A 13,894-nucleotide genomic window follows, 5' to 3' on the forward strand; every position below is an offset into this window, starting at 1 on the left:
TACAGAAAATTTTTAAAGCCAGTTGATTATCAAGTACAAAAAGAGAGATAGAAGGAATTTGCTTAAAAAGATGAATAAAGATAAGATGGGGGAAGAATTAAAGTTGGGCGTGAAACTTTCTATCTCAGATATAGGCTAAAGATTATTGCATAGGTTATGGATTGTTAAATATATATATATATATATATATATATATATATATATATATATATATATATATTCTTTTTTGATAAAATGTTATAGATTGTCATATAGGTTATAGATGCGTGGCAATAAGAGAGATAAAAGGGATGGTGCATAAGTTATTAAAATCCATAAGGATAAGATGAGAAATTAAATAAATATAAAGGGTGTTTATAAGTATATGAAGTTGCAACATCATCTCTCCTTAAACCTCTCTCCAATATCACTTACCCCTTCTCAGCTCTCTTTCCTCCCTTGCCCCACCTAGGACTCCCATCTTGCCATTTTAGCATCCCTCTAGGTCCTTGCCAGCCCCGACGTACACGTTTCTAAGAAAGAGCCCCACCCATTCAGGAACGTAATTAATGGAAAAATTGGCAAAAAAAATCAGCCAATATAAATTACTCTTACTTGGTTTCTATTTTTCTATGGAATTACATTCCAGAATATGCACTTCTCATATTAAGCCTTCACTAGGAACATGACAACAGGTACATTCAAGTTTTCTTCTTCTTTTGTACATCAAAACAATGGTGACTTCACCCTTCTTTGGATGTCGGAACAAGGGTTGCACCCTAATGAGGGGTGATTTGGTCCTCCAATGATATCACAACACGCGGCATCATAGAACATTAGAATAACACCTCAGCACCACGTAAGCATATCTCAAGAGCACTTGAGACACCTCGCAACTGCCTTGATGACCTGGATACCACTTTGGTAGGCCGAGCTGCGAACAGCCCGACGAGACATCAGATTGGCATAAGAGGCAACCTACTTCCACCGATCTGACCCGACTTCGGTTAGTGATGCCTGACGTGTTGGGCGACCTCCTCCTTAAGCAGACTATCGACTTCGACTTCCCAGTGTAATCACCATGGTAAGGCGAGAGTTTGGTCAGTCTTTGAAGGTTCGGAGATGGCGGTGGGAAAGAGAGAGGGTGTGGGGAAGAGAGGAGAAGAAAGGAGAGAAGGGAGAGCCTCTTGAGAAACCCTAGATTAGAGTTATATTGCATTGTCTCTTGGGGAAGAATTGCTCTCTCCCTTTTATAGAGAGGAAGTTAAGGAAGAAGTTCTTTCCTGTTAGGAAAAGGGGACCTTTTCTTAGGAAAGAAGATACTTCCTTTAGTTTGACTATTAAGGGATCATTATTAGAGAATCCTATTCCTTCCTGATTCTCTCCGTATGTGACCCTTTTATACTGGCGTGGCGTGGGTGACATCATCGTTTGGTGGGTGTTCTTTTATGGTGCTCGCATGCACAATTTAAAGACACGTGTAATCGGAATTTATTCCCGACCTACTGTGATTCTGCAGTTCTGTGATGATGTCGAGTTTATTGTAGCTTCATGCGTGTTCATCGAAAATCTGTGTGGCTGGGGTTCATCACAAACCCGCGTGTGTCTTAGCTTTATCGCAGATTCGCACTAGCCAAAATTCATCACGACCTATCCCGGGTATGAGTTCATCGCAATTGCGGATCTGCGATGAACTCATCCCAAATGTGCGATGGGTTCTGGATTCATCGCAAGCGTCCGTGTAGTGTTGGTTTACCTTTTGTACTCTGAGGGTCTTAGTGACTACTATATACCTACATTAGCCTCCTACTTATTGGTAAGTGGGAGCTTATTGATAAGTACTTGCCTTTGTATTTGTTTTTAGATGTTGGGGTGAGTTGGTTTGCATGCGTTGACTCTAGGAATTTGCCCTATTTTTGTGATTTTGTGTAAGTGGGATGCGTCTAGTGTCTATAATGGGGACTCCCTACATTCCATGGTTTATCCCACTCATCTTTTGGTGATTTCCTTCTTGTCAATGGTCAATGCTACGCCCTATTAGTGTGTTTTAGCCCCCTAACCGTTGATAGGAAGGAAATTAGCAAAAGACACTAGGAATTACTGTGTGTGATGCTCTTTTCTAGCAATAGGCAAGCTAGTGTTGAGTTTCCATATTTCAGCCCACCATGGTCATTGACATGGAAGGGGGATAACGGGAGAGTGTATGGGATTGCAATATGTATTGCCTTTTTTCTGGTAATAACCAGGTTCGTATGGTGTTTTTTAGCTTTTAGCCCCCTGACCATTGGTAGGAAGGCAGGGAGTGGCTAGAGGTGATCCCGTTACTACTTTGGTGGGCGCAACCCCCCTGTATCTTGATAGAATGTCTTTCATGTATCTTGATAGAATGTCTTCTATCAAGAAACACTCAGGTAAGGCTTTGCTGGGTGTGTTACCTTTTCTGTCCTCTTGGGTGAGTGGGAGGGTGTTGTATGGGTGTCTCGCGGACAGGATACCCAACCTCCTTTTGCTTTAATAGAAGGCGTCGCCAGTATCGCGTCGGGTATCTAAAATATGGGGCAAAGGAAAGCCCCCCATTTATTGTGCGAGATTTTGGACCATGTGCATAGGGAAGTGTATTTGATCCTTTTTGTAGAAGGATGTGAATTCTGTCAAAAATATGTACCATTGCATCATAAATGTGCCAATTTCTAAGTGCTTTTGCGCTAGTGCTTTTATCACGGTGTCAGTGTGCTATTGGCCTTAGCGTATTATGTTCGGGTTTTGATGCATAGTGAATTTAAATGTAGAGGAAAATTTTCTCATTGTATTAGAGCTTCCAGATGAAAGAACCTTCGCAACGACTTTCGAGAGAATTTCTAAGTGCTTTTATCGCGGTGTCAGTGGGCTATTGGCCTTAGCGTATTATGTTCGGGTTTTGATGCATAGTGAATTTAAATGTAGAGGAAATTTTTCTCATTGTATTAGAACTTCCAGATGAAAGAACCTTCGCAATGACTTCCGAGAGAATTTTGTCATTCGTCCAGAATTTTCGATCTTGTAATAAAATTTTATCACATATTAGTTTGTAAGAAAGAGTCTAAATCAATGTTATAGGTAGTATGGTTTAGAAAGTCGCGTGGTCTGTGAATTTTTGTCGCAACTTGTATTAGCGCAAATGTCGAATGATAATCAAATCATTTAAGGTGGGTCGTTTTGTGCACTCCGTCACAAATAAGCATGCTTCATAAGTATTATAGGAGTTAATCATAATCGAACACCATTGCGAGTGTAATCAACAATTAATTGTGAACTACTATAAAAGGAAATCGTGCATGCTCCTTAGTTTGGAGGCTCAATGCAAGTGTTAAATGTTGTTGAGAAGAAAAAAAGTTGCATGTATCCACTAACATTGGAAGGGACCACACAGGAGTTTGTAGGTAACATCGGAAATAATAGGATTCAAGTATTTCAAGGTCAAGCGCCCATTGGACTCTATTGTAACAAGTATTGGCACATGCATAGTCAACTTTATTGCAGGTCAAACAGTGTTATTCAACATATGCAATACTATCAGGTGCGATAACGTTATGTAAAATGAGTACACGATAAATGTGTTCATAGAGAAGAGTTGTCCCGATATCTAAACATTATCAAATGCGAAAGACCAACATATGGCATGAATGAGTTGTGGGGTGAGCATTAAGATCCGTATTTGTAAAGAAGGGAAGTTAAGCTACATTGCAGTTTTTGCCACCGATACAAGGACCGAGGGTTGTCGTGTCTTAGGAAGACAGGGCCCTTCATGGGTGATACAATTGGGGTTCGGTCATAGTATAAATAATTAGCATAAGTTAGAGTTTCATCGCAACCATGTTTGAAAAACGAAGTGTTGTTTTTAACCGAAGTGTTATTGTCAATGCAGGATGGGTGAAGTTTGTCTTCCCCTAGTCTATCGCAGTTAGACGGTGTATCTGTGTTTATAAATTGGATAGGAGTCATACCTGTTGTCGATGAAGCCCCCTAACGGTTACATGGAGGTGTGGCTGCGCTTGGGGTCGTTAGGGCTTTGGTTGTGCCTGGGATTGCTAGGGCTTTGGTCGTGCCTGGGTTTGACAAGGCTTTGTTTGTGCCTACGGTTGCCAGGGCTTTTGTCTGTGCCTGGGCTTGCTAGGGCTTAGTTTGTGCTTGGTGTTCCTAGGGCTTTTGTCTGTGCTTGGGGAAGGGCTTTATTTGTGCTTGGGGTTTCCAGTGCTTTATCTGTGCCTGGGGTTGCTAGGACTTAGTAAAGTGTTTGGGGTTGCCGGGGCCTTCGCATGGAGCATCCGGTATAGAGTGCCCGAGGTTGCTAGGGCTTTGAGCTGTGCCCGGAGTTGCCAAGGCCTTCGCATGGAGCATGTAGTATAGAGTGCCTGGGGTTGTTGGGGCTTTGAGCCGCACCTTATATATCTATATATATATCTATATATAAGAAGTATGGTCAATATTCATCGCATCAATCAAAATGTATTCATTAGCAACAACTATATCATGCTATTCAGAATGTATTAGTGTATCATAACTTCATTGCAAGACTTAGAATACATTGCAAGATATGTAATGAATGCGTCAAAACTCATTTCAAAATTTGTTAATTTAACTTGAAGTCATATTTTTACTGAAAAAAGAAAAATCATGTCTTAAAACTACGCTTTTGAGAAACAACCATAAAATTCTGGAGCTAAATAATAACATATTTTACATATCTTAAAAGATGGCATTAAAAGCATTTTTTTTTGGGAATAACTATTTGAATGGGAAAACCTTACTGAAATAGTGTTTTGTGATAAAAGTGTGCTTTTGGGAAATAATTGTTTGACCTAAATACCGTTTTCAAATGACGTGCTTTGAAGGTTATCTAGAAAACAATATCTTTAGAAAACTCAAAGGTAAAGCCTAAATCATGTAGTTTCAAAGGAATGATTTCAAATCTAGAAAATGAGTAACAATCCACTGGAAGCAAACCTTCCAAGTGATGGTGATTCTAGTGTAAAACCTCGAAACAGATTTTTGTCCTCACGTAAATTCCTAACCACTAGATTCTAAGGTGCAAAACACATTAACAAAACAAAAATGATAGTTTCTATTAATAGTCCCAATGAATAAAAAATAATGATAATTTCTATTTATTGCAAAAGCAAAACAAAGTACATAAGAGCATATATCAATAAGCTACACTAACTCGGTTGATTGAATTAATTGGTTAGAGTCAGATTTGGGTTAGACCCACCCATCAGAGTCACAAGTGGGTAATGGTATAGAGTCACTAATTTTGGGCAGATTATCAACAAAAGTTTGAAAGACTGAGTATTATCAAATCGTAGCATTGGACCGTGATTTAAATATTGATAAGAAAAATAATCAAGAAAATAAATAAAACATCTTTTCAAAGTCTGACAAAAAGAAGCTTCACCAAATTACATAAATAAAACGACATTTCGAAATCGAACAATAAGGTTGTGAGCGTCAGAAAAAAAACACTCGCCACTTGGGCTGAAAATGGAGTCACCACCCATCAGTTTAAGAAATGGAGGTGATGGGACCTTCGAGAGTGATTTTCGAAATGTTTTGTTTTAATAGTGACTCCAAAGCCCAAGGCACCGGTCCAAGCAGTCCGGATAAGATTCGGAAGGGAGAAGGAAGAGGTTAGGCACCCCTTTCCAAGGTCTAGAGGTGGGGTTCACATAGGGGTGAGCAAAAAAAATCGAAAAATCGAACCGACCGAAACCGAACCAAAAAACCGATTAACAGAACCAGTCGATTCGGCGATTTTAAAAAACTGAAGGTACCGGTTCGGTTTTGGTTAACCAATTTAAAAAACCGGTGGTTAACCGAACCGACTGGTATACATGTTTTTATATATATTTTTATATATTTATGTGTATTATATATTATATGTATTTGATATATTATAAATTAATAAATATGCATTATATATAAAAAGTATATATATTTATAATATATTATTTAAAATATAATATTATATATATATTTTTATAATAAATATTATAAAGTAAAAAAATAAAAAAATCGATGAACCGAACTGTTGGTTAACCAAACCAGTCAACCGGTTAGTTAACTGGTTTCGGTTCGATTTTGATTACTGGTTTTCAAAAACCCGTACTACCGGTTCGGTAAAAAAAAAAGGCCCACGGTTCGGTTAGTCGAACCGTGAGCACCCCTAGGTTCACATAGTATCTCAAACAAGGAAACGACAATTGTTTAAGCAAACCTAAAAAAGAAGAGAGAAAACCACAAGAATAGTTATCATAAAAAAAGGTGCCTATTTTGTTTACCTTTTTTATTTTCCTCTTTATCTTTACCTTTATTTTTATTGCTACAATTTTTTTATTTATTTATTTTTTGTTTTCTCACTGCACACTATTTGTTATTTGCTATTTAATTGATCACTAGCCTACTTTTCTCTTCTAACCTTCTCAGACTCTCCAATGTATTTTATCTGCCAAGCTAGTGATTCGGATTCGTAGATTAAATTCGTTATCATACCTTTATTATTTTTCTTAATCACTTATTGTCCATTATTATTGTTGCTGTTATTTTTCTTTTGTTGTAGGATTACACCACTTTCTCTAACCAACATCCCCTTACATCTAGTCTAATCTGCGAACATATTCAATTTATCTCTCTCAGTTATGGTATGAGGCTGAGTAGCATCCTCACTGAGGTTAGCGGGAGATAGGAAAAGAGCTTCATAATTTTCTTTTCTTTATTTATTTGTTTATCGGATCAGATTGCTTTGTCTGAGCCATTGACAAAGTTCAAGTTTCAAAGGAGGAGGAATAATATACTAGAGTTCCTTAATTTTTGGTTGACTAGAACTGACTAACTATCCAAGGTATAAAATTTTAAAACGACTCTAGAAATTTTCTTCCTTAAGTCAGAGGGAGGCTAGGCACATTTACTGAATTAATTTTGTATCTTATTATCTTATAATTGATATTGATTACTGAACTCCTTTTTTTATTATTATCTAAGTTGTGCTCAGTAGGTGTTGATTACTGAATTAATTTTGATGTTTATTATCTTATAATTGATATTGATTACTGAACCCCTTTTTTTATTATTAGCTAAGTTGTGCTCAGTAGGTGTTGATTACTGAATTAATTTTGTAGTTGTGCTCATTTACTGAATTAATTTTGTTGTTTATTATCTTATGATTGATATTGATTACTCAACTTACTGAACCTCTTTTCCTCCATGCTCTTATTCTATTACCTACTTAGCAAGCTAAATGATCTGCTGAATTAATTCTACCCGCTTGTCCTATTCGCTCATTATGTTAATCATCACATGTTTTGTATATATTTGCCATGCCTCTTGTCCCATACATCCGTCATCTTCGTTTTTTTATTCTCTCTCTCTATAGCTGATTCATGATTTCATCTAAATCCCACACACAAACAACCAAGCAACTCTAAACTTTGCAAAATTGGGGCTGGTCCCCTTCTTAGTGGAGTCAACATATCAAGAGAATAAAGTAATAAATTGAAGCATGAGAGAATAGAAATAATTTCTTAAGCAAACAACTGACTAACAGAACCAAGAAACTCACACGTATACAGCCCAATCTGAAACGTAGCATCAACACGAATTACTATCGACGAAACAGATGATTTGGGAGAATAGAAAATTCACCCACCGTTTATTCAGGCAGAGCTTAAGTTTCAGGAAAACAAAACATGCATCATACTACGAAACATATCGCATAATTATCGACAAAATTAACATGAAGTGGGAAATCAACAACGGGTAATAGAATGAGATTCACGGAATGCTTCCTAAATCCCTAAGCAAATACGAGGATTAGAGGATGACGGGATGGGCTGGTTTAGAGGAATTTGCAGATGTTGGGTCCGACAATTGTTAGGATTACAATTAGGATTGAAAGTCTCTTTTTTAATTGTAATTGAATCAGGAGTTTCCGATCCTTGTATACGTAGGAGACTCGAATGTATATATTTGGGTATTGTTAGTGAATAAGATACGATAGTAGAAACCAGAAAAGCTCTGGTTTTTCATGGTATCAGAGCCAGGGCACTCTGGAGATCAACAACGGCAGCAACGATCATTCAGCGGCGGCACTTCGGACCAGTGATCAGCAGCGACTTCGAACTAGTGATCAGTAGCGACTTCGGACCAGTGATCAGTGGCGACAACGTTCTGCGCTGTGGTTTTCAGTCCGACGCTGTGTTTTCAGACCAGCGGCTGCACTTCGGTGATCATTGTCTCCTTCGGAGAACAGTGGCAATACTTCTCTGGTTTCTGAATATGGCCCGTCGGGAACTAGAAAGACAAGCCTGTTCGCTGCCATTGCGTATATCCTCATCTATGACATCGAATTAACGGCTGTGTCGAGTAATTCACAACTGAGGAAGCTCTAGATCTCGACTTTCAGCAAATCGGTGATCGTCGTGGAAGACGTCGATTGTTCTCTTGATCTTTCAGATCAGAAGAAGAAGGAAAGCTTAGAGACAGAGGAGTCACATCGGCAAAGGAAGTAATAGCTGCGGAGCACTGTTAGTCTATCTGGGGTTTTGAACTTCGTCGATGGGCTTTGGTCGTCTTGTGGCAGAGAGAGATCTGTAGAAGTTTCGTTTGGCCGAGACTATTGATCAGACAACTGTCCTAACAAGGGCTCAAGTCTCCGGCGAGTCAACATTCTGCGGCAGCGGAGATCAACTCTTTGTCATTTGTGACGATTTTGCCACCGATTGTGGGTTTTTAGACACAGTAGTCGGTATGGCTGAAAACAAAGAAAAAGAACAGGGTGAACAGATACAAGAAGTAGGGGCAGGAGGAAAAGGTCATGGCGGCCAAGTCAAGGCCCATACAGCCAAAGCCTCTGCGCAAGGCAATGCGTCTCAAGGAGACTCAATTGATGCAACCAAGACTGGGTTAAATGGACTGAGTAGTGAGCAGTGGAACATGTTACTCAAACTTTTGAACACATAGAAAAACGGGAATCAACGACTAAGTGGTAAGCAAAAATTGACAGAATGGATAATAGACACAGGGGCCTCTCATCATATGACAGGAAGCCTCAAGTCGATGAGAGACATAAAGAATGTCATTCCGTGCTCTGTCGGGCTACCAGACGGGAAAGCGACAATAGCAGAGAAAGAAGGCACAGCTGCACTCGACGATCATCTGAAACTGACTAGTGTTTTATATGTGCCTAGTTTGAATTGCAATTTACTTTTCGTATTGCAATTGATTGAGGAATTGAATTGCATTGTCCAGTTCACTAATAAATTCTGTGTGATACAGGACCGCACTACGAGGATATTGATTGGAACGGGTGAGCAGTGAGAGGGACTCTATTATTTTCGGAGCATTGCATCAACAAGAGCAATGAAGACTACAGAAAGCAGGATGAATGGCGATATTTGGCATCGAAGGTTAGGGCATCCTTCTTATAGAATTGCTAAGTTGCTGCCTTTTATTAGTACTAAGAATAGTAATGATGACAGTATTAAGGGTTGTGATGCATGCTTTCGAGCTAAACAATGTCGAGAAAAGTTTGTTTCTAGTAATAATAAAGCATCCGACATTTTTGAGTTAATACATTGTGATTTGTGGGGTCCTTATAGAACTGCAGGTTCTTGTGGTGCTCATTATTTCTTGACCATAGTAGACGATTTTTCTAGGGGCGTTTAGATTTATCTTCTGGTTGATAAGACGAAAGTGGGATGGGTTCTTCGAAATTTTTTTGCTATGGTTCAAAGGCAATTTAACAAATCTGTAAAGGTGATCCGTACTGATAATGGGACTGAGTTTGTATGCTTGGCTAGTTATTTTGCTGAAAGTGGTATTATTCATCAAACCACTTGTGTCGGGACCTCTCAACAAAACGGGAGGGTTGAACGCAAGCACCGCCACATACTCAATGTTGCCCGAACTTTGCGTTTTCAAGCCAGCTTGCCTATTGATTTTTGGGGGGAATGTGTCCTGACCACATGTTATTTGATTAATCGGACACCATCCATTCTGTTGAAGGGAATGACTCCCTATGAAATGTTATTTGGCCGACCTCCTTATGATAATGTGCGAGTTTTTGGTTGCTTAGCATATGCGCACAATCATGGACATGGAGGGGATAAATTTGTTAGTTGAAGCAGACGATGTGTTTTTGTTGGGTACCTTTTGGATAGAAAGGATGGAGCCTGTATGATTTAGAGTCCGTCATGTTCTTTGCATCAAGAGATGTTATTTTTTTAGAGCATGAATTCCCTTATGCACGTAGGGAGGATAAACAACCAAACAAAGCACAAGGCCAATTTCATTGTGGAATAGGTGAGGCAGATGAGGTGTCGGTGCTATCCACTTATTTACCAGGACAAGCAAATGGCGAGATGGAGACTAACCAGTAAGGTGAACTTGCAAAAGAAGGAGTCAGTGTAGAAGAAGGAACCCACGTAGACCCAAATGCCAATACTAGTGAACCCATGCATTCTTCTGACGTCACCACAGAAAATACAAACAAAGACAGTCCTGACGTAAGGGGGATGGCAATGTTGAGCAACAACAACACTCTGATTCTCATTTAGGGCATGGGCATCGACAGAAACAGTAGTCCACAAGGTTAAGAGTCTATGTGCTTCACACCACACAGTGCTTGAGTCCCTCTCCGTGTCCCTTTGCAAGCTCACTCAACTAATCACATCCTGCAGGTAGTCCTTATCCCATAGATAACTATGTGAATTGTAACAATTTTTCTTGTCGACATCGTACTTTCTTGGCAGCTATTACTGCAGGAATTGAACCTACTTCTTTTGCTAAGTCCGTAAAGGATGAAAAATGGAGGGATGCAATGCAGAAAGAAATACAAGCACTTGAGAATAATCAGACATGGACCGTAGAGACTTTGCCATCCGGAAAATGAGCCATAGGATGTAAATGGGTATATCGAATCAAGTACAACACTGATGGGACAATGGAAAGATACAAAGCCCGTCTTGTGATCTTTGGGAACAAGCATGTTGAGGGAATTGATTATAATGAAACTTTTGCCCTAGTTGCAAAAATGGTTACTGTCCGTACATTTCTTGCAGTCGCAGCAGCTAGATATTGGGAGCTTCATCAAATGGATGTACATAATGCATTCTTGCACAGTGACCTTCATGAGGAAGTCTAAATGCGAATGCCTCTTGGTTTTCAGTCAGATAAACCAGGTATGGTGTGTCGGTTGCGAAAATCTTTGTATGGCTTGAAACAAGTGCCGAGATGTTGGTTTGCTAAATTAATCGCAGCCTTGAAGACATATGGGTTTCAACAATCAGGTTCAGATTACTCCCTATTCACCTTTTGTTGAAACATGGTATATGTGCTTGTCCTTGTGTATGTGGACGACATTATCGTGTCAGGTAATGATCATATGGCAATTCATGTCTTCAAGAAATATTTGAGTGACTGCTTCCATATGAAAGACTTGGGACCATTGAAATATTTTCTAGGCATTGAAGTTGCCTGAAACTCAACAAGAAATTTTCTGTCTCAACGAAAGTATGCTCTGGATATTATCGCTGAAGTTAGATTACTTGGTGCAAAACCTGTTCCTTTTTCTATGGAGCAGAATCACAATCTGGCCTTGACAGATGGGCCTCTCTTATCTGATCTTGAGCGATACAGGCGCTTGGTGGGCATGCTTATTTATCTCTTAGCAACTCGTCCTGAGTTGTCTTATTGTGTGCACATTCTGTCCCAATTCATGCAGTAACCGCAAGAAAGACATTGAGAGGCTGCATTGTGAGTGGTGCGCTACTTGAAAGGAAATCCTGGTCAAGGAATTCTCTTGCATTCAGATTGTGACTTGCAGTTATATGCATGGTGTGATTCAGACTGGGCGAGCTATCCTTTGTCCCGATGTTCTCTGTCTGGATGATTTATTCTACTTGGGAAATCACCTATTTCCTGGAAAATTAAGAAGCAACACACTGTGGCTCGTTCTTCAGTGGAAGCAGAGTATCGTTCTATGGCCATGACCACGTGTGAATTAAAATGGCTGAAGGGATTGTTATTGGCTCTTGGAGTTATGCATTCAAACCCAATGCGATTATATTGTGATAATCAGGCAGCCTTGCATATTATAGCAAACCCAGTGTTTCATGAGCGTACGAAACATATTGAAGTTGATTGCCATTTTGTACGTGATGAGATTTAAAATGGTTGCATTCGTCCTGCTTATGTGTTGACTATCGTTCAGTTGGCAGACATTTTTACAAAGGCACTGGGTTGCAAAGAATTTGAGTACTTTCTCCGCAAGTTGGGCATTCACAATCTGCATGCTCCAACTTGAGGGGGGGGGGGTGTTAGGACTACAATTAGGATTGAAAGTCTTTTTGTAATTGTAATTAAATCAGGAGTCTCCGATCCTTGTATACGTAGGATACTCGAATGTATATATTTGGGTATTGTTAGTGAATAAGATACGATAGTAGAAACCAGAGAAGCTCTGATTTTTCAACAATCGTCTCGCTTCCAGCGCCAACATCTCTCTTTAGAAGCTCACTCTATATTGAAACAACCAGCAGAAGTGCATAAGAATGAACGAAGCAGCCAGAAATACAATCGGGCAAAAATAACAAAGCTTACCTATGTTATACGTTGGCCTGAATTTAACAGACGATGAAGGGGAAAACACCGCTTTGTCATGTTCTGTGGATGGCAGTTCAAGTACCGAAGAGATCTGCGAAAATGGCAAAAATAACCACCAAAGATAAAATGAAAGATGGCTCTGAGGACCGAGGGTCGTGTCTATGAAGAACTTCACGCCATTTGATTATATTCTCTTCCGCCGCTAGTGCTATTCGTTGACCAAAGGAGGAAGATGATCTACCCTGTTTCTCCTTTTTTTTTTTTTTTTTGATTCGTTTCACGCCATTCCCTTTTGTAGGTGTCCGTTATTCTTGGCCATGTTGGTAGTTGCAATAATGATGGTGGTAAAAGCCCGATGTAGTTCATCACCCACAACCAAAAAAATTAAAAAAGAAAGAAATTGGTGAAAGAGAGGGAAATATGATCGAAAATAGGGATGGGTAATGATTGAATGAATCAAAGAGGCAGATTAGTCAAATAACTAACTATGGGGCGAATGGCGATTAGACTGCTCCATGTATTCCAATAGCAAGCTTGTTGCTTGTGAAATCACGCCCCTGAAATCCCTTTGACAAAAAGGTTTCTTGTTTTTTTTGAATTCTCGAATGATAAAATAATTGCCGTAACCTTCTCTGAATATCATATCAGAAATATAACCGAAGATTCTAATATAATCACTATGGTAAGGTAGGAGTTTGGTCGGTTTTTGAAGGTCTATAGATGGCGGCGAGAAAGAGAGAGGGTGTGGGAAAGAGAGGAGAAAATGAGAGAAGGGAGAGTGAGAGAGCCTCTTGAGAAACCCTAGATCAGAGTTATACTATGTTGTCTCTTAGGGAAGAATTGCTGTCTCCCTTTTATAGAGAGGAAGTTAGTAAAAAAGTTCTTTCCTGTTAGGAAAATGGAATATTTTCTGTTAGAAAAGGAGATATTTCCTTTATTTTGACTATTAAGAGATCATTATTAGAGAATCCTATTCCTTCCAGATTTTCTCTATATGTGACTCTGTTATACTGACGTGGCATGGGTGATGTCATCGTTTAGCGGGTGCACTTTTATTGAGCTTGCATGCGCAATTTAAAGACGCACGTGTAACTAGCATTTATTCCCAATCTATTGTGATTCTGCGGTTCTGTGATGGTGTCGGGTTCATCGCAGCTTTGTGCGTGTTCAGGTTCATTGGAAATCTGTGTGTGTCCGGGGTTCATTGCAAACCCGCATGTGTCTTAGCTTTATCGCAGATTCGTGCTAGCCAAAGTTCATCGCGACTTGTCTTGGGTATGAG

At 39.5% G+C, this 13,894-nt stretch overlaps 2 long non-coding RNA genes across 2 annotated transcripts; one reads left to right on the top strand and one right to left on the bottom strand.

The window, feature by feature from the left end:
* The first annotated feature begins 8,001 nt into the window (after nt 1-8,001).
* Nucleotides 8,002-9,579, top strand: LOC148879640 (uncharacterized). Its single transcript, XR_016105714.1, has 2 exons — nt 8,002-8,995; nt 9,286-9,579. It is a non-coding gene; the product is annotated as an uncharacterized LOC148879640 (long non-coding RNA).
* A 1,301-nt stretch (nt 9,580-10,880) lies between these two features.
* LOC148879641 (uncharacterized) lies at nt 10,881-12,879 on the bottom strand. Its single transcript, XR_016105715.1, has 2 exons — nt 12,610-12,879; nt 10,881-12,527 (listed from the first exon to the last, which is right to left on the bottom strand). It is a non-coding gene; the product is annotated as an uncharacterized LOC148879641 (long non-coding RNA).
* Nucleotides 12,880-13,894: the final 1,015 nt, after the last annotated feature.

The sequence above is a fragment of the Nelumbo lutea genome, chromosome 1 (genome assembly GCF_056320005.1).
Source record: "Nelumbo lutea isolate HS-2025 chromosome 1, American lotus-T2T, whole genome shotgun sequence".
Lineage (NCBI taxonomy): Eukaryota > Viridiplantae > Streptophyta > Magnoliopsida > Proteales > Nelumbonaceae > Nelumbo > Nelumbo lutea.